Source organism: Pseudophryne corroboree, chromosome 1, assembly GCF_028390025.1.
Source record: "Pseudophryne corroboree isolate aPseCor3 chromosome 1, aPseCor3.hap2, whole genome shotgun sequence".
In the NCBI taxonomy this organism is placed as follows: domain Eukaryota; kingdom Metazoa; phylum Chordata; class Amphibia; order Anura; family Myobatrachidae; genus Pseudophryne; species Pseudophryne corroboree.
Genome location: NC_086444.1, coordinates 695,833,383 through 695,855,000, shown reverse-complemented (window position 1 = coordinate 695,855,000; position 21,618 = coordinate 695,833,383). Strand labels below are relative to the sequence as shown.

The window sequence follows — 21,618 nt, the reverse complement described above, 5'->3', positions numbered from 1 at the left end:
GCACTTCCACCAATGTTTCTTTACTTCTAATCATACTACATGTATAAAGTACAAAACTACTTGTACAAAGTACAAACAATACGTTATAGTGGTCTAACCCTTTTAACATTTTTTCTATCACTTTGTTTTAATGTTAGCCAAGGAAACCCTTGGACACCTTTCCTCCAATCAGTGTGAGTGTACTTTTATGCATGTTATTGTATCCTGCAAGGCCAGGAAAGAAAAAACCAAAACTGTTTAAACAGCCACCGTGATTAACCCTTCTTTTTCCACTGATCACCTCATACAGCACTGCAGTGTCCATGTACTGGGAGGCAGCAGAGACTTTTCATGTACGATTGGCTGATGATTGACACCCACCCACTCTGAAAACCTCTTTTTACCCTCTCTGGCCATAGTGTGAAAAGCAGCTGAATTATTGTGCAACAGGGTTACAACAACAAAAATGAAGTATCTGAATTCTGCAGGGAGAGAAGATACAGAATTACCCAGAGCATGGAATCAGAAATAATAAAATATATTTTTAATAAACAGTTTTTACTTATGTTAACCTACTGACATTTAAATGTGATGATGTAGTAATATAATCCTGCTAGTGTACTAGTACATATCTCATACCCATGGTGTGGTGGGTTTTGTATTTACATGTGACTGTCTAATTTTACTGCACCATTCATGTTCATTGGTGATTTACACCTTACTGACCACCACAATTTCTACCTGTTTTATCTGGGTTGGTTCAACCAGGAATATCAATTGCATATTCTATATTCATTCATGAATTCATTCATATTCTCACTCTGCACTTACTGTCTATATTCCTCCTCGGCACTTACTGTGTACCCTTTTTTCACACTTATGGGCATATATATTATAAAATTGTGCACCCCAAAATATTAAGAATCCTTCTTATTAGCTAGACTGTACCAATATCAATTTCGGGGCAACATACTCCGATGGAAGTCTGCCTGGCGATCAGAAAGACGCAAAGTTATGGCGTATGCATTCACTTTACTTCTACTAATAGGCCCCTTCACAGCTACTACATGCGTGGTGCATTAACTGCGTGATGCGCAGCGAGACTTCCTGCAGCCCGCTGGTGATGGGTATGAGAAGCAGCCAGCAATTAGAATTTTCACACCTTTTTTTCACTCCTCTGCAGGATAGTCGTGATTTTGACTAATGCTGTATGTTTCTTCTGAAGCTTTGTAGTTACATTTAGAGATGTGCGCCGACCAGGGTCGGACTGGCCCACAGGGGTACCAGGGAAACCACCGGTAGGCCCCACTGCCTGAGTGTTTTGGTTTTGCCAAAACCACCCTCACGTGTTTTGGTTTTGGATATGTATTTTTTTCACAAATTGATAGAAACTGGCTGGCTGACTAAGCTAAGGGACAGCAGTAGGCGGCACAAACACGTGGCACTTCACCTTTAAACATGGCACATCTAGGAAACAGTGGCACTTTAGTGGCAGACAGGATGGCAGTTTAATAAATGATGCGACCACATACAAAGTAACCAAGAATGTTTCAATCAAGAACTAGATCAGATGGAAAGAAGGATTGATTCGGAAGTTAATTAAATTGAATTCTTTAATTCCGAAAAATATTAATCAAGGGAGGTATTGAGGATGGTAATGATTGACAATTCTTCTTTCATGGCCTTTTCCCTTCTCAGTTCCTAGGATTAGCTTAGAATTTGATGGCAGATAAGAACCAATTGGCCCATCTAATGCACACACACTACAGCTAATCTTTTTGTTGTGAGCCAACTCAACTACCAGTATATGGACATAGTGGAAATCAAACCCAGGACATCAGTGTTGCGAGACAGTGATGCTAACCATTACACCATCCATACTACCCTAGTTAATTAATTTAATTTAATTGTTTTATTCTGAAAATCTTAATCACTGGGGGCATTGGGGATAGTAATGACTGGAAATTCTTCTTTCATGGTGGTAATGATAAAAAAAAAATGTTCCTTCATGGCCTTTTCTCTTCTCAGTTGCTGTAAAAGAAAGAATGAAAGATTGATTAGTTTATTAATTTAATTTGTTTGATTAACTAATTATATTTATGAGAGCGGAGGGGGAAGTAGCATGGCCAGAGGGCCATTAATGCATTTGGTTTTAGATGGTTGAGGACAATTGTCTCCCCGTTACCAAATTCCATCTCAATTCCATTCTACCAGAACAGCAATTCCCTGCCTGTACTGGGAGGTTAAAAAAAAATTTGGCTTACAAAATGCCATTTTACCCAGTATCCACTTAACCACAGATATGTGGACAAGCAGAACTGGTCAAACAAAAGATTACATAACTGTGTATCGCCTTCAGCAGCAGTGGCAGTATCTAACACACAACACCAGCTCATTCACAGACGGGCTAATGTATCACCAGCTTCACTAAGAGGCAGACCAGTGTCAACCTGTTAGAAAAACTCAGAAATTTCATAGTTAGATGGCTTACCCCACTAAAACTCTCCTCAGAATTGTAATTTCTGATAACGCATGTAACATTCGTGGTCATTCCGAGTTGTTCGCTCGCTGCCGATTTTCGCAGTGCAGCGATCAAGTGAAAAAACGGCAAAAATGTGCATGCGCATTGTACGCAGCGCGCATGCGCTAAGTACTTTCACACAAAACTTTGTCGATTTACACAAGGTGGAGCAACGTTTTTTCTTCGCTCGAGTGATCGTAGTGTGATTGACAGGAAGTGGGTGTTTCTGGGCAGAAACTGCCCATTTTCCGGGAGTGTGCTAAAAAACGCAGGCATGCCAGGTAAAAACTCAGGAGTGGCTGGAGAAACGGGGGAGTTGCTGGCCGAACGCAAGGGCGTGTTTGTGTCGTCAAACCAGGAACTAAACGGACTGGGGTGATCGCAGTCTAGGAGTAGGCCTGGAGCTACTCAGAAACTGCAGGGAATTATTTAGTAGCAGTTCTGCTAATCTTTCGTTCGCTATTCTGCTAAACTAAGATACACTCCCAGAGGGCGGCGGCCTAGCGTTTACAATGCTGCTAAAAGCAGCTAGCGAGCAAACAACTCGGAATGACCACCATTGTGAGAGCATTACAACTTGGTGAATTTAAACATGTCCCATGTTTTGCCCACAAAATAAATTGTTGGTTCGAAAAAAAAATTTAAATGGCAGATGCCGCCTGTGGCCTGAAAATGTCTAGACATTTTCGCCATTCATTCAACAATCGTACGTAGAAGATCACAATGGCTGCAAGAACAGTTCCATTTACCATGCCAACTGAAGCAAGAGGTAGTGAACAGGTGGAATTGCACCCTTTATATGCTTCAGCTTGACTAGCGCCTGGGTGTTTTAATTAGGAAAGTGTTCCTATCATTTGCAGACTGCATTTTGGGAAGGGCATTATTATGGTAAGACCTGAATAAATGTATACAATTTGACAGTTTTTGGGATGAGCTTGGGGTCATGAGGCCCTGGGTTGGTGTGGCCTGGATGCCTTGGGGCATCACATTGCAATATTTAAATTAGTACCTTTTTAGTACCTTATTATTATATTACCTAACAACCTATGAACATTACCTCTCACCCACATACCACTCTTAACACATAGCTTATGATTCTTATGAACACTTAGGGACTGTGCATGTGAAGGACCCATTCTGTGATCTATTTCTGCATTGTCTTTGGGGGTGGACCGGGAAATGTACAGAAAACTTGGACTGTTGGCTGTCAAATTCTGGATGTGGCAAAACCAATGGCTGCGTCCTGGGAAATCCTGAATGGATAGCAGCAATGAAAAAAAGCTGAAAGGCCACAGCCCATCGGGTGAAGATGCCAGGGAAGTCTTGGGTGGACAGCGACCATGAAAAAGAGCTGGAAGGCGAAGGTGCTGGCTAATAAAATATTTGTATTTATGTATAAGTGTATAGCGAGGATTGGCTGTAGAATCTGCGATCAGGTCAGCAGAAGTTTTGTATAAACAGTCTGATCTACAATCTGATCTGCTGAGGATTGGACAAGTGTGTAACCAGCTTTATGGGCCCTACACACTAAGCGATAACACTGAAAGATATGATCGATCTCGTTCATTAATGAATGAGATATGGTTCATATTTTCAGTGTGTATGCACCAACAATGAACGATGCGCGGCCCGCGCTTGTTCATCACTGGTGCTGGCTCGTTTATACATACATGCCAATATGGACAATCTCATCCATATTAGCATGCAGGGGTATGGTGATGGGGGAGTGAAGAAACTTCACCCCCCCACGTGCTGCCGGGGCGTCCGTTGGCCGTATCGGCCGTCGTGCACCTCGGCGGCATATCTGCCAGTGTGTAGGACCTATAGCTCAGATGTTCACACACTTGAAGATGCAGCATCACGGCATCAGATCACAGAAGCTGTCAGTGGGTGTCTTTTTACTTAAGACACATCCTGTTGCTCTTGCATATTTCGCATAAAAATGCAAAATTAGTGTCCACCACTGAATCAGCCCTGTAGTACATACATACATACATACATACATACTGTGACAAGAACACTGGAATAGTGTTTGAGGGCAGGAATGTTTGTCCCAGGTTCTTGTCTTACATGTTTTAGAAAAAGGAAAACTTCAAGGAAAATGTTTTGTTTTGTTTTGTTAGAACCTTTTCAGTTTGCTGGAAAAGCTGGATGAGGGCCCTGCGAGAGAGAGAGGGCAAGTTCCAGACAGTGGGCCCAGTTCGGGTCTTTGGCCTCACAGAGGGCTAATCAGGGTTTCAGCTGTGTAAGAGTGTTATAGGGCTGCTAGCCTGATTAATGTGTGCAGACTGCCTGGGAAGACTGCAGAATCTCTGTGAGAGAAATACGCTTCCTTATACAAGTGAGCCATACAGTATTGACTGGAAAACTCTGTGGTTTTGTTTAGAGACAGTTAGGAACATCTTCTGTTTAGTTAGTGCCGGACAGGCAAGGTATTTTCTTTTGATGTTTGTTTTATTTTCTGTTTAATAAAACTGGCTGTGGCCAGTTGCACCATAAAAACTGGACTATGATTTCTCAGCTGCTGCCTGCTGCCATCTACCCCAAGAAACGGGATCTGGTTCCCCTACAGTGTTACAATACATATAACTGTCATTTGGGGGAACTTATGCATACAGTAACTCCTTACTGCCACTGAGGTCCCATAGTCAGAGACACTGCAGTAGGACCCAACTGAATGGCAGGGATGTCTATAATGACAGCTGTCTCATGCATCAGGTTTTGTTGGCAGTCATGGTCACAAATGCAAACTTTTTAGCATAAATCTAAATTGGTAGAGCTAGTATTTAATATTGGAAGTGAGACTGCTTGCATTTTGCTCACTGGCGTATTTATAATGGGTGCAGTGTGTGCCGTGCACATGGGCCACCGGGGTCCAGGAGGGCCCACACCCATTATTTTTAATACTTACCATCCGGAGTCCCGCGGTGCAGCAGCAGTGCTGCAGAAATCACAAGGAAAATGGGGCGGCACCATTTCCCCGATGTAAGTTCAGCGGGACCACGCATGCACAGTAGTCCCACTGGGTCACTTCGAAGCCCCTGTCCCTGTGGTTGCTGGATGATACATTCTTCCAGTATAATTGCATATTGCACTGCTATTCTGTGCACTTATATCACACCCAGATTGCATTGTATATGCAATTACTAATAAATGGACCATAGAGTTCTAAGGCAGGGTTGGGTAATAAGCAGCCCGCATGCTTTTTTGAAACTACTCATGACAGCATGCCCTGCAACAGTTTTGGCATGGCTAAATAGCAAACTGTGTCTGGCATGCTGGGATGTGTAGCTCTACAGCAGCTGGATGGCCACTGCAATGAGTCAATTTATGAAGACACCTAAAGAAAATAAATAGATTTTCTATCACTGCTCATTGTAGTCATATAAAATATTGCTTATGGCTATTTATCAGGAAAAAGTTTCCAGGAAAGCTTAGTGCTGCTCAGGTCCCCAGCGACACTGCCAGGCCAGTATTTACCAGCTCACACATGCACACATTTGCCCAGGACCTGGAAGCATGACTTGGTATGCCAGTTCTAGATTTATTACAAAAATAGAGAAATAAACTTGTGTGTTTAATGTGTGTTTAGCATTATATTATTGCAGATTTCAGTTATGTGTGTCTGTGTTATGTGTGTTTTCTACTCCATTGCAGATTTGCAAAGTATAAAAAATATTATTTACACAGCTGAATTCCTGATTGACTACTTGAATTGTAGCCATCTGTCAGTCAATGTTGTGTTATGTAATAGGTGTTCACTGCACAGCTCTCAATGTGTTACTGAAGTAAACACTGCTGCACGTCTGTGTGCAAATTATTCTAGCAACATCTTCCTGCTAATCTACATCCATAGCAAGAGATTGCAAAATAATCTGTCTATTTTAGGGTTAATACTATACATTGACACTGTGCACAATAACATTGTCACCCCTCCCCCTGAGTGTCCTGTGACAGACGTGTTCCAGAGTGTTTATGATAGAGGCCACTCCCTCCATCTCTGTCCTGTACATACCGTTCTTCCTCAAAGGCGGTTAAATTATATCACGAGTCTTGTGTGTGTGTGTGTGTGTGTGTGTGTGTGTGTGTGTGTGTGTGTGTATGTGTGTGCTGTATGTGTGTTTTCTGGAAAGACGTCTTCGTGCACAGTATACAGTAATTCACTGCCTTTAACCTTCCAACCTTACAGAAAAAAATGTTATCAATTACATTTTATGTTGCAGTGTTTCCAGTAGCTCTTATGAGCTTATCTTATATGAAACACAAATACATTTGCAGAATAGAAAATAAAGAACATGCTATTTTATAATGCAGGGTAAATGCAAATTGGGTTTGGGTGACCGGTGTTTGGGATCCCGCCAGTCACCATACAGACACCGGGATCCCGATCTTTAGATTGCCGTGTGGGGGAGGGCGAGCGTAACGAAGCCCCCCCCCCCCCACAGTTGCGCTCACCAAAGGTTCTATTCCCACTCTATGGGTGTTGTGGACACCCACGAGTGGGAATAGTCCCTGTTAGTCGGCATGCCGACTGTTGGAATCTGAGTCGGCCGGGATCCTGGTGTCGGTAACATAACTAAATCTCGTATATGCAGTACATAATGTATAATATACAAAACTTCAACAATTTGGACATTAGGGAGCTGATTCAGAAATGAAAATACATCTGTTGAATGAGTGTATCTTGTATGTTTTCACACTGTGCATGCTCTGGAACTCGGTGTACACAAGTGAGGCCTAGAGGGCGGCACCGTCATTGCCCTGCAATATCTGCATTTAGCATCCAGGGTGCCTCATACTTGCCAACACTCCCACACCCTACAGGAGGCTCCCGTTCCAGCAACAAGCTTCCCGCTTCTCTACAAAGCCCATCCCCCAGCCCCTTCTGAAATGCAGACTGTGCATGCTCTGGTCCAGCTGTGATGGGAGCGGAGATTAGCGCAAGCATGCAAAATAGGCCTGTCACGCACCTCAGCAGAGATTGCAAGCGGTAAGCCGCCAGTGCAGGGTGGGTATGGAGACCTTACAGCAGTTGCCCTCGGCAGCTGCCATGGCAGCAGTGTTTGATCCCTCCCCACCGGATGCAGGGAGCTGCAGGCAGTGAGACTCTTAGGAGGGGGAGTGATGGATGAGCTGGCCCAGCGTGGAGACCAGCCCTTGGGGGATATTCATCATCACTTAATTTCTACAAAAGTAGGGGAAAATTAAAATTTTCACCTACTTTTGAAAAAATTAAGTTTTGTGGGCATTCATCACAAAGGTAATGCAGGAGATATCAGTGATATCTCCTGCTTACCTTTCATTTTCGATCTGGTCCAAGGCACCCTCATTCATCAAGCTCCAAAAATATTGTCTTGATCGTGGGAGCATTTGCCATCTACAGAAAGCGAATGCTCCCTCACCCCGCTGCATTCCTATTGGAAGCAGTCCCGGCTTGCGAAGGCCGCTGGGGGCTTTGTGCACCTGTGTGAACCCTATTAAAGACTATAATTATTAAAATAAGAATTTACTTACCGATAATTCTATTTCTCGTAGTCCGTAGTGGATGCTGGGGACTCCGTCAGGACCATGGGGATTAGCGGCTCCGCAGGAGACAGGGCACAAAAGTAAAAGCTTTAGGATCAGGTGGTGTGCACTGGCTCCTCCCCCCATGACCCTCCTCCAAGCCTCAGTTAGGATACTGTGCCCGGACGAGCGTACACAATAAGGAAGGATTTTGAATCCCGGGTAAGACTCATACCAGCCACACCAATCACACTGTACAACCTGTGATCTGAACCCAGTTAACAGCATGATAACAGCGGAGCCTCTGAAAAGATGGCTCACAACAATAATAACCCGATTTTTGTAACAATAACTATGTACAAGTATTGCAGACAATCCGCACTTGGGATGGGCGCCCAGCATCCACTACGGACTACGAGAAATAGAATTATCGGTAAGTAAATTCTTATTTTCTCTGACGTCCTAAGTGGATGCTGGGGACTCCGTCAGGACCATGGGGATTATACCAAAGCTCCCAAACGGGCGGGAGAGTGCGGATGACTCTGCAGCACCGAATGAGAGAACTCCAGGTCCTCCTCAGTCAGGGTGTGCCCCTGACCAAGTAGCTGCTCGGCAAAGTTGTAAAGCCGAGACCCCTCGGGCAGCCGCCCAAGATGAGCCCACCTTCCTTGTGGAATGGGCATTTACATATTTTGGCTGTGGCAGGCCTGCCACAGCATGTGCAAGCTGAATTGTACTACACATCCAACTAGCAATCGTCTGCTTAGAATCAAGAGCACCCAGTTTATTGGGTGCCTACAGGATAACAGCAAGTCAGTTTTCCTGACTCCAGCCGTCCTGGAAACCTATATTTTCAGGGCCCTGACAACATCTAGCAACTTGGAGTCCTCCAAGTCCCTAGTAGCCGCAGGTACCACAATAAGCTGGTTCAGGTGAAACACTGACACCACCTTAGGGAGAAACTGGGGACGAGTCCGCAGCTCTGCCCTGTCCGAATGGACAATCAGATATGGGCTTTTGTGAGACAAAGCCACCAATTCTGACACTCGCCTGGCCGAGGCCAGGGATAACAGCATGGTCACTTTCCATGTGAGATATTTCAAATCCACAGATTTGAGCGGTTTAAACCAATGTGATTTGAGGAATCCCAGAACTACGTTGAGATCCCACAGTGCCACTGGAGGCACAAAAGGGGGTTGTATATGCAGTACTCCCTTGACAAACTTCTGGACTTCAGGAACTGAAGCCAATTCTTTCTGGAAGAAAATCGACAGGGCCGAAATTTGAACCTTAATGGACCCCAATTTGAGGCCCATAGACACTCCTGTTTGCGGGAAATGCAGGAATCGACCGAGTTGAAATTTCTTCGTGGGGCCTTCCTGGCCTCACACCACGCAACATATTTTCGCCACATGTGGTGATAATGTTGTGCGGTCACCTCCTTCCTGGCTTTGACCAGGGTAGGAATGACCTCTTCTGGAATGCCTTTTTCCCTTAGGATCCGGCGTTCAACCGCCATGCCGTCAAACGCAGCCGCGGTAAGTCTTGGAACAGACATGGTACTTGCTGAAGCAAGTCCCTTCTTAGCGGCAGAGGCCATGAGTCCTCTGTGAGCATCTCTTGAAGTTCCAGGTACCAAGTCCTTCTTGGCCAATCCGGAGCCACGAGTATAGTTCTTACTCCTCTACGTCTTATAAGTCTCAGTACCTTGGGTATGAGAAGCAGAGGAGGGAACACATACACTGACTGGTATACCCACGGTGTTACCAGAGCGTCCACAGCTATTGCCTGAGGGTCTCTTGACCTGGCGCAATACCTGTCCAGTTTTTTGTTCAGGCGGGACGCCATCATGTCCACCTTTGGTCTTTCCCAATGGTTCACAATCATGTGGAAGATTTCCCGATGAAATCCCCACTCTCCCGGGCGTCGGAATGAACACTGCTGACAGTGCTATCACCTGATTTTCCGCCCAGCGAAGAATCCTTGCAGTTTCTGCTATTGCCCTTCTGCTTCTTGTGCCGCCCTGTCTGTTTACGTGGGCGACTGCCGTGATGTTGTCCCACTGGATCAATACCGGCTGACCTTGAAGCAGAGGTCTTGCTAAGCTTAGAGCATTGTAACTTGCCCTTAGCTCCAGTATATTTATGTGGAGAGAATTCTCCAGACTTGATCACACTCCCTGGAAATTTTTTCCCTGTGTGACTGCTCCCCAGCCTCTCAGGCTGGCATCCCTGGTCACCAGGACCCTTCCTGAATGCCGAATCTGCGGCCCATTAGTAGATGAGTACTTTGCAGCCACCGCAGAAGAAACACCCTTGTCCTTGGAGACAGGGTTATCCGCTGATGCATCTGAAGATGCGATCCGGACCATTTTTCCAGCAGATCCCACTGAAAAGTTCTTGCGTGAAAACTGCCGAATGGAATCGCTTCGTAAGAAGCCACCATTTTTCCCAGGACCCTTGTGCAATGATGCACTGACACTTTTCCTGGTTTTAGGAGGTTCCTGACTAGCTCGGATAACTCCCTGGCTTTCTTCTCCGGGAGAAACACGCTTTTCTGGACTGTGTCCAGAATCATCCCTAGGAACAGCCGATGTGTCGTCGGAAACAACTGCGGTTTTGGAATATTTAGAATCCACCCGTGCTGTCGTAGAACTACTTGAGATAGTGCTACTCCGACCTCCAACTGTTCTCTGGACCTTGCTCTTATCAGGAGGTCGTCCATTTTCTTTGAAGAAGAATCATCATTTCGGCCATTACCTTGGTAAAGACCCGGGGTGCCGTGGACAATCCAAACGGCAGCGTCTGAAACTGATAGTGACAGTTCTGTACCACGAACCTGAGGTACCCTTGGTGAGAAGGGCAAATTTGGACATGGAGGTAAGTATCCCTGATGTCCCGGGACACCCTATAGTCCCCTTCTTCCTGGTTCGCTATCACTGCTCTGAGTGACTCCATCTTGATTTGAACCTTTGTAAGTGTTCAAATATTTCAGATTTAGAATAGGTCTCACTGAGCCTTCTGGCTTCAGTACCACAACATAGTGTGGAATAATACCCCTTTCCTTGTTGTAGGAGGGGTACTTTGATTATCACCTGCTGGGAATACAGCTTGTGAATTGTTTCCAATACTGCCTCCCTGTCGGAGGGAGACGTTGGTAAAGCAGACTTCAGGAACCTGCGAGGGGGAAACGTCTCGACTTTCCAATCTGTACCCCTGGGATCCTACTTGTAGGATCCAGGGGTCCTGTACGGCCCCAGCGTCATGCTGAGAAACTTGGCAGAAGCGGTGGAGGCTTCTGTTCCTGGGAATGGGCTGCCTGCTGCAGTCTTCTTCCCTTTCCTCTATCCCTGGGCAGATATGACTCTTATGGGGACGAAAGGACTGAGGCTGAAAAGACGGTGTCTTTTTCTGCAGAGATGTGACTTAGGGTAAAAACGGTGGATTTTCCAGCAGTTGCCGTGGCCACCAGGTCCGATGGACCGACCCCAAATAACTCCTCCCCTTTATTCGGCAATACTTCTTTGTGCCGTTTGGAATCTGCATCACCTGACCACTGTCGTGTCCATAAACATCTTCTGGCAGATATGGACATCGCACTTACTCTTGATGCCAGAGTGCAAATATCCCTCTGTGCATCTCGTATATATAGAAATGCATCCTTTAAATGCTTTATAGTCAATAAAATACTGTCCCTGTCAAGGGTATCAATATTTTTAGTCAGGGAATCCGACCAAGCCACCCCAGCTCTGCACATCCAGGCTGAGGCGATCGCTGGTCGCAGTATAACACCAGTATGTGTGTATATACTTCTTAGGATATTTTCCAGCCTCCTATCAGTTGGCTCCTTGAGGACGGCCCTATCTGGAGACGGTACCGCCACTTGTTTTGATAAGCGTGTGAGCGCCTTATCCACCCTAAGGGGTGTTTCCCAATGCGCCCTAACTTCTGGCGGGAAAGGGTATACCGCCAATAATTTTCTATCGGGGGAAACCCACGCATCATCACACACTTCATTTAATTTATCTGATTCAGGAAAAACTACAGGTAGTTTTTTCACACCCCACATAATACCCTTTTTTGTGGTACTTGTAGTATCAGAATTATGTAACACCTCCTTCATTGCCCTTAACAAGTAACGTGTGGCCCTAAAGGAAAATACGTTTGTTTCTTCACCGTCGACACTGAAATCAGTGTCCGTGTCTGTGTCTGTGTCGACCGACTGAGGTAAATGGGCGTTTTAAAGCCCCTGACTGTGTTTGAGACGCCTGGACAGGTACTATTTTGTTTGCCGGCCATCTCTGTTGACATTATCACGTAATTCCTTGAATAAGCCATCCATTCCGGTGTCGACTCCCTAGAGAGTGACATCACCATTACAGGCAATTGCTCCGCCTCCTCACCAACATCGTCCTCATACATGTCGACACACACGTACCGACACACAGCACACACACAGGGAATGCTCTGATAGAGGACAGGACCCCACTAGCCCTTTGGGGAGACAGAGGGAGAGTTTGCCAGCACACACCAAAAACGCTATAATTATACAGGGACAACCTTTATATAAGTGTTTTTCCCTTATAGCATTTTAATATATATAGTCATATCGCCAAATAAGTGCCCCCCCTCTCTGTTTTAACCCTGTTTCTGTAGTGCAGTGCAGGGGAGAGCCTGGGAGCCTTCCCACCAGCATTTCTGTGAGGGAAAAGGGCGCTGTGTGCTGAGGAGAATAGGCCCCGCCCCCTTTTCGGCGGGCTTCTTCTCCCGTTTTTCTGAGACCTGGCAGGGGTTAAATACATCCATATAGCCCCCAGGGGCTATATGTGATGTATTTTTAGCCAGAATAAGGTACTATCATTGCTGCCCAGGGCGCCCCCCCCAGCGCCCTGCACCCTCAGTGACCGCTGCTATGAAGTGTGCTGACAACAATGGCGCACAGCTGCAGTGCTGTGCGCTACCTTATGAAGACTGAAAAGTCTTCTGCCGCCGGTTTCTGGACCTCTTCACTTTTCGGCATCTGCAAGGGGGTCGGCGGCGCGGCTCCGGGACGAACCCCAGGGTGAGATTTGTGTTCCGACTCCCTCTGGAGCTAATGGTGTCCAGTAGCCTAAGAAGCCAATCCATCCTGCACGCAGGTGAGTTCACTTCTCTCCCCTAAGTCCCTCGATGCAGTGAGCCTGTTGCCAGCAGGACTCACTGAAAATAAAAAACCTAACAAAACTTTTACTCTAAGCAGCTCTTTAGGAGAGCCACCTAGATTGCACCCTTCTCGGCCGGGCACAAAAATCTAACTGAGGCTTGGAGGAGGGTCATGGGGGGAGGAGCCAGTGCACACCACCTGATCCTAAAGCTTTTACTTTTGTGCCCTGTCTCCTGCGGAGCCGCTAATCCCCATGGTCCTGACGGAGTCCCCAGCATCCACTTAGGACGTCAGAGAAATGGAAGCTGTGATAAGGCACAGGCACTAAATAAGTAGCTGCATCTATGGTCATCCAAACATGCTCCAAGAGAGTTTCTCGTTAAGTCCCAGAGGTGAATGGTATTGAGCTTGTAGATCCACTTTGCTTCCAATTGAAGCAGTTTACCAAACCTATCTCTTTCCCTTATTGACATCGGAATATGATCAATTATCATAAGTTTTAAATTCTGGAGAATGTGTCCTGCTTTGAAGTGGCGTGCAACCGGCTGCTCTGATAAGGGGGGTAATTCAGACCTGATCGTAGATGTGCTAAATTTAGTACATCTACGATCAGCTTCCCTGACATGCGGGGGGACACCCAGCACAGGGCTAGTCCGCACCGCATGTCAGGCCCGGCCCTGCACAGCAGCGATGCTTTTGTACTTGAAGAGTAGCTCCTGCGCGCTGGCAGGGAGCTACTAGTCGCTGCTCAGGTCACAGCGGCTGTGTGTGATGTCACGCAGCAGCAGTGCCTTGTCCCGCCAACGGTCCGGGCATGCTTTTGTTGCCCGGACCGCTCTCACTAAATAGCGGCCAAATGCCACTGGCCCGCCCCCACCTGCCCTGCGACCACCTCTGCCTGTCAATCAGGCAGAGGCGATCGCAGGGCTGAGACAGCCGCCAGCTGTCTGGCATGCGCCGGCGCGCTTCAGTGCCGGTGCATGCGCAGTTCAGACCTGATCGCTGCTATGCAAAAATGCACAGCAGTGATCAGGTCTGAATTAGGCCCAAGGATCCAGATAGGGCCACCTTATTTGCGGACCTGTGGATGGCCATTCATTCTCTTACACTTCAGGTGGTCTTACCTATATAGAATAGATTACATGGGCATTTGATCAAATAAATGACGTGATTAGACGTGCACGTTAATACATGCTTGATGGCCAAATTCCTGTCTTGATGGGGATGTTTGAAAACTGAGCCCATGAGCATGTGGTTGCAGGTGGTACAGCCCAGACATCTGTAACACCCCATTTTCCTATTTAGGAAGGTCGCTGGTTTGGTACCCTGGTTAGACAAGTCGGTGATATCAGTGCATAATATCATGACTTTGACGGTGTGGACTCTTTTGAAACAGGTCATAGGCTTTTTGTTCTCGAAGCACTTAAGGCTCTCATCAGTGGAAATGATGGGCCAAAGAGCCCTGGATGCCCGCGGAAGGACTGGACTCAGTGTGTTGTATGTGCTAGTCCAGGGAATCACATCCTCTGGTTCCCTCCTTTTTGGGCTGAAAGAGCTAAACACAGGGAATATTTAGAACTATCACCTTCTGAGCCCTTAGGACTGTTGGATTGTATCCCCGGGAAGTGAATTTGTGTACCACTGTATCTCGCTCCTTCTCCAGATGGGAAGATTCACTATTGATACTGGCAAATCTAATCACCTGTGATTTTGTGAGCCCCAATTTTAGAGCCCGTGGATGGTGGCTGTTTGTTCTTAAGAGCGTATTCTTATCAGTCGGTTTTGAATAGACCCCGCATTCCTGATAGTTGAATGATTGGGTGGAGTGTTGAAAAGTAATTTTGATAGGCATTGGTCTATTGTTGATGGAATCGTAAAGTTGGATCAAACGCTCCTCCTCGGCTGTCAATAAAATTAACAGGTCATCAATGTATCTTGCGTATAATGCTGTAGAACTCTTAATTGTTGGGTCCTGGAAAAACATTAGGTTCACCTCATGGAACATAAATATTGGCAAAGTACAGAGCAACATTGCTCCCCATCGCGCAACCTGTTCGTTGAAGGTTGAACCTACCATCAAAGAGAAAGTAGTTGCGGATGAGGGTTAGTTCCAATAATCTCAAAAGCAGCTCTAGATTGAGGTCCTGCATATTCTCTTTGATCAGGAATTACCTCATTGCTTGCAGTCTCTCTCAATCAGGAATGCACATAGACAGATTCCATATGTCCATGGTACAAATAATGATACCAGGGGGTACTGTTCCGAAGTCATCTACGAGGATTAAAAATTTTTGTTGTGTCTTTGTTAAACATGCTTAGGGGACCCCTAATTTTTTCTCTGCTTCCCCCCCCCCCACCCCCCCCGATGTCCCTACACCATGAAATTCCCCCCATGCATGTAATATCCCATAGCAGCATATGAGTTGAAATATAAATGACCCTCAGCTTGGGACAGGGAGTTTGGCGCCACTGAAGAGCTTGTGTCTCTTCCCTGGCCAGCAACAATGTAGCCGGTGAAAATTGGCCCCTAACTATTGGGTCCCAGGGTCGCAGTTCAGACTATACAGGGGGAGGGTTGTTGCTGGTGCCCTGGGAGCCAATGACCTTGCAGAAGGAGCTGGACCTATATAGGGAGGACCGCACCACTGATAGGAGGAGCTAAAGGTGGACATCGGGAGTCAACCATCATATGATGGCTAGGCTTCCACCATTGACACTTTCAATGCGATGGTTACTAACCATCGCTTCAAAAGTATTCGATGGTGAAAACTATTTATATGACTTGCGAATGTGCTAAAACCCTGCAACACGGTTGGCAGGAGGTGGGATTGGGGACAGGATTGGGGGTGGGGCCAGTATACTAGCCTACAATGCAGGCTGCATGTGGTGTGTATATGTATGTATGTATGTATGTATGGTTATATATATATATATATATATATATATATATACACTGCTCAAAAAAATAAAGGGAACACTAAAATAACACATCCTAGATCTGAATGAATGAAATATTCTTATTAAATACTTTGTTCTTTACACAGTTGAATGTGATGACAACAAAATCACACAAAAATTATCAATGGAAATCAAATTTATTAACCCATGGAGGTCTGGATTTGGAGTCACCCTCAAAATTAAAGTGGAAAAACACACTACAGGCTGATCCAACTTTGATGTAATGTCCTTAAAACAAGTCAAAATGAGGCTCAGTAGTGTGTGTGGCCTCCACGTGCCTGTATGACCTCCCTACAACCCACACAAGTGGCTCAGGTAGTGCAGCTCATCCAGGATGGCACATCAATGCGAGCTGTGGCAAGAAGGTTTGCTGTGTCTGTCAGCGTAGTATCCAGAGCATGGAGGCGCTACCAGGAGACAGGCCAGTACATCAGGAGATGTGGAGGAGGCCGTAGGAGGGCAACAATCCAGCAGCAGGACCGCTACCTCCGCCTTTGTGCAAGGAGGAACAGGAGGAGCACTGCCAGAGCCCTGCAAAATTACCTCCAGCAAGCCACAAATGTGCATGTGTCTACTCAAACGATCAGAAACAGACTCCATGAGGGTGGTATGAGGGCCCGACGTCCACAGGTGGGGGTTGTGCTTACAGCCCACCACCGTGCAGGACGTTTGGCATTTGCCAGAGAACACCAAGATTGGCAAATTCGCCACTGGCGCCCTGTGCTCTTCACAGATGAAAGCAGGTTCTCACTGAGCACATGTGACAGACATGACAGAGTCTGGAGACGCCAAGGAGAACGTTCTGCTGCCTGCAACATCCTCCAGCATGACCGGTTTGGCAGTGGGTCAGTAATGGTGTGGGGTGGCATTTCTTTGGGGGGGGCGCACAGCCCTCCATGTGCTCGCCAGAGGTAGCCTGACTGCCATTAGGTACCGAGGTGAGATCGTGAGACCATATGCTGGTGCGGTTGGCCCTGGGTTCCTCCTAATGCAAGACAATGCTAGACCTCATGTGGCTGGAGTGTGTCAGCAGTTCCTGCAAGATGAAGGCATTGATGCTATGGACTGGCCCGCCCGTTCCCCAGACCTGAATCCAATTGAGCACATCTGGGAGATCATGTCTCGCTCCATCCACCAATGCCACGTTGCACCACAGACTGTCCAGGAGTTGGCGGATGCTTTAGTCCAGGTCTGGGAGGATCCCTCAGGAGACCATCCGCCACCTCATCAGGAGCATGCCCAGGCATTGTAGGGAGGTCATACAGGCACGTGGAGGCCACACACACTACTGAGCCTCATTTTGACTTGTTTTAAGGACATTACATCAAAGTTGGATCAGCCTGTAGTGTGTTTTTCCACTTTAATTTTGAGGGTGACTCCAAATCCAGAACTCCATGGGTTAATAAATTTGATTTCCATTGATAATTTTTGTGTGATTTTGTTGTCAGCACATTCAACTGTGTAAAGAACAAAGTATTTAATAAGAATATTTCATTCATTCAGATCTAGGATGTGTTATTTTAGTGTTCCCTTTATTTTTTTGAGCAGTGTATATATATATATATATATATATATAATATACACAGTGTTCCAGCACTAGGAGTACCCTCTGTCAGAGGTGTAGCAAAGTGTCATGGTGCCTGGAGCAAGGTATGTTTCGGCGCCCCCCTCCCCTGTACTGAATTGGGGGCGTGGCTACCTGGGCCGGTTCTAGACCTTGTGGCACTCAGAGCGAAAGTTTCTTTTTTGGGCCCCCACACACACACCCGCAGGCGAAACATAGTGCGCGCCAAAAAAAAGGATCATGGCTTCATAGGGAAGGGGCATCGCCACAGTTGTGCCCCCTGTAGCTGTGCCCGGAGTAGTTGTGCCCCCAGTAGTTGTGCCAGCGATAGATTTGCCCCTTGTAGTTGTGCCGTCAGTAGAGTTTCCACCTGTAGTTGTGCCCCCTGTAGCTGTGCCCCTGTATATTTACCCCCAGTAGCTGTGCCCCTGTAGCTGAGCTCCCTGTAGATTCGCTCCCTGTAGATTTGCCCCCAGTACTTGTGCCCCCAGTAGCTATGCCCCCAGCAGAGCCGGCAACAGAAATCTCGGGGCCCCGTACAGTGATATCTGTGGGGCCCCATCTAATTTTATATATATATATATATATATATATCCACACAAAGAGGCTCCAGCAGGGGCTATGCTGCAGACAAGACCAGCACTCCATTCATAGCATAAAGTTATTTAATGTCATCCAAGACACGACTAGTGCAAAGTCAGCATATGGCATATTGGAATATTCTCACAAATAACATCCATGCTGGGGACATGTGTCCAACCCAGCTGTGGCTCCCTCAGTCTGTCTGTCCCCAATGACTACATGCTGCATTCCCAGCTCCCCTACCCTATGCCAAAGCAATTTATACCCTCACCAATCCACTCTTACCCCGGGGAGAGATTCACCTACGCTGCACTTTCCACTATCCAGACCCGCACACCACACAGCAGGTACCATGCGGCCCTCACACCCCACCAGAAGAGGCCAGCACAGGGCACAGGAATCCTGCCCAGCGGAGCTGCTGCCATGTCCCATAACTGCTTGCAACAGATAGGGACCCGGAATAGCAGGTGCACACTTGTGCCGCATAATGACTGTGTGTAAGAGGCTCCTGTCACTTTGAGGCTCCATTGTAGAGAGCACACCCCCTTTTTCATTTTGTACTTTTGTACTGAGCCCTTAGGGAGCCCTGGAACTCTCCACATGGCCAACTGTCTCAGTCCTATACAGCGCAGACTTGCTACCCCCGCCCTCCTGTTTACTCTGAGGCTGCGCCCACACCACCTACAGCTCGCTGCCCTATTTGGACAAGACGGCTCACATCCCTGACGGTCACTAAGTGGCATATCCTTGGGGCCCCTCTGACCCTTGGGGCCCGGTACGGTTGTCCCCTTTGACCCCCCCTGTCGCCGGCCCTGGCCCCCAGTAGGTGTGCCCCCTGTAGATTTGCCCCCAGTAGTTGTGCCCCCTGTAGATTTCCCCACAGTAGTTGTGCCCCCTGTAGATTTCCCCACAGTAGTAGTGCCCCCTGTAGATTTGCCCACAGTAGTTGTGCCCCCTGTAGATTTGCTACCAGTAGTTGTGCCCCCTGTAGATTTGCCCATAGTAGTAGTGCACCCTGTTTATTTGCCCCCAGTAGTTGTGCCCCCTGTAGATTTGCCCACAGTAGTAGTGCCCCCTGTAGATTTGCCCACAGTAGTTGTGCCCCCTCTATATTTGCCCACAGTAGTTGTGCCCCCTCTGTATTTGTCCCTAGTAGTTGTGCCTCCTCTATATTTGCCCCCAGTAGTTGTGCCCCCTGGTAGCGCCGCTTCACGCACACAAAAAAACGAAATAAAAAACAATACTCACCTGTCCCGCTCCTGCTGCTCCATCTCCGCAGTCCTGTCCCATCTGGCTGCGGCGCATCTCCACCCGTCGGGCATCTGACGTCATGATGTCAGCCGCCCGTGCATCACAAAGCATGGAGCAGGGGAGGGAACTGACGCTGCTCCGGCTCGCAGCTGTCAGTGACTGACAGCTGCTAGCTCTGTGCGGCCAGACGGAGGTCCCGGTGGAGTTGAGCTGCGGTGCCCTGTAATGTCTAGGGCGCCTGGAGCTCGAGCTCCACCGGAACCACCCTCCCTACGCCCCTGCCCTCTGTATACACTACTTCATCACTGGGCACTGTGTGTGTATAATATATATAATGTATGCACACAATGCCCAGTGATGAAGTAGTATATACAGAGGATACTCCCAGTGCTGATGGAGCAGTGTGTATATATATATATATATATATATATGGAGTGCACACATTATGTGCTATCAGTCACACTGCATGTCCTGAGCTCCGTGTATCAGACTGTGTGGAAATTGCTGTGTGTGTGTGACTGGCTTCTGCAGCAGGGAGAGGGTTGTGCTCCGATTCGCTCTCTCAGTGAGAGTCAGTGAGAGCCAATCAGAGCTAACATTGTGCACTGTTGCTTAGCAGCAGCCTAGAGAGGGGAGGGAGTAAGAGGACTGAGCTGGCTCACGTGTGAGGCAGAGAGTCAGCCTCCAACGAGCCCAGGAAGAGTCTCTGATATGGACACAGCAGCCAGGGGAGGCATCCTATCAGCAATAAAAAATAAAATAAAATCCACCATCGGAACACCATTGAATGATCACCATTTGATGGTGGCAAACATTGGAAGGTCACCATAGAATGGCAAAAACACTACCATCGAAAGCAAAACGATGTTTCAGAAACATCGACCATCGCTGTCCATCAGTAGGAGGAGCCCCCTGGAGAAATGGGAATGTGTATCTGGGGAAGTGGAGCCATGTAGTGTCCAGAGCCAGGAGACCGGAGCATGCAGCACTTGGTGGATCGTGGCCAGAGGAACTTGGGAAGCCGGAGATCAGGAGTGGCACCAGACTACACCCCTGGAAGGACTAATGTGAGAAGAGCGGTGAAAGAAACACTCACCAGGACAGAGGATCGGGGAGCCGTGGAGTCGTCGGGACCATTGTGGAGGAGTTCAGCTAGCTGCAGGATCCGAAGAAGACCAGCGCCGAAGAGAGGGGCTGCCTGTGATTCTGTCAGATGGAGCAGAGGACGGGTGTCCCGCGGGAGAAGAGAGCCTGCTGCAGGAATGCTCACTGTCGAGGACCAGCGTGACCGCAGCCTGTGGTGAGCACCGCTAGCAGCCGAGGATGGGAAGAGGACCAGAGAGGGAAGAAGGCAGGCACCGCGGAGGACACCCATCGCACAGGATAAATGACCCGGGAGGACCCCTGGCAGCTGGAAAAAGGACAGCGCGGATCGGCGGCTGGCTGCAGGAAGCAGAAGACTCTCAGGGCGGTGCGACTGGAGACCAGAGAAGACCCGTCAGCAGACTCCTACAAGGGTGCATCCCTGGTGCAGTGCTCTGAATCCTGGGTGGCACCGAAGACTAACGCCGGACCGGAAGTGGCAGAAGTGGAGCAGCTTGGGGTGAGATTCATTGTACACCTTCCGCTGCCATACTCTGCCCCTGTATCCCTTCCTGTGTGCCACTCTGCAAATGGAGACATATTATTGTGGGTAGGATCCCCACTTCTCTCGCACCGCATCATTTATAAGCTTATAGGGGGTAAGCTCCTCTCAAATCAGTGGCCCTATCTAAGTATGTGTAGAAAAGGGGGTAGGCTCCACTCCTTACTACTGTGCCTCCTCAGGACAAATAAAGTAAAAAGGGGGTAGGCTGCCCATAAGTGCTGTGCCTGGCAAGACAATGTTGAATGGGGTAGGCTCTCCTCAATTACCTGCACCCCTGTATAGCAGAGAGAAAGAGGTAGGCACCCTCCTTACAACGTTACCCAGACATCTTTTCTAAGGGTGTTAGAGAGTATTTAATGCTAATTCTGCTACTGCTGGTACATCATTGACTGTTTATGCAAGCTCCGCCCAGCAGTGTTTCAGTTAAAGCTTATGCACCTGTCTGCTATTCTACTAATGCTGGTACAT

At 47.6% G+C, this 21,618-nt stretch overlaps 1 long non-coding RNA gene across 1 annotated transcript; it reads right to left on the bottom strand.

Moving 5' to 3' along the window:
* Window positions 1-1,463: 1,463 nt before the first annotated feature.
* LOC134907524 (uncharacterized) lies at window positions 1,464-21,160 on the bottom strand. The gene is made up of 2 exons (XR_010175776.1): window positions 20,599-21,160; window positions 1,464-2,010 (listed from the first exon to the last, which is right to left on the bottom strand). It is a non-coding gene; the product is annotated as an uncharacterized LOC134907524 (long non-coding RNA).
* Window positions 21,161-21,618: the final 458 nt, after the last annotated feature.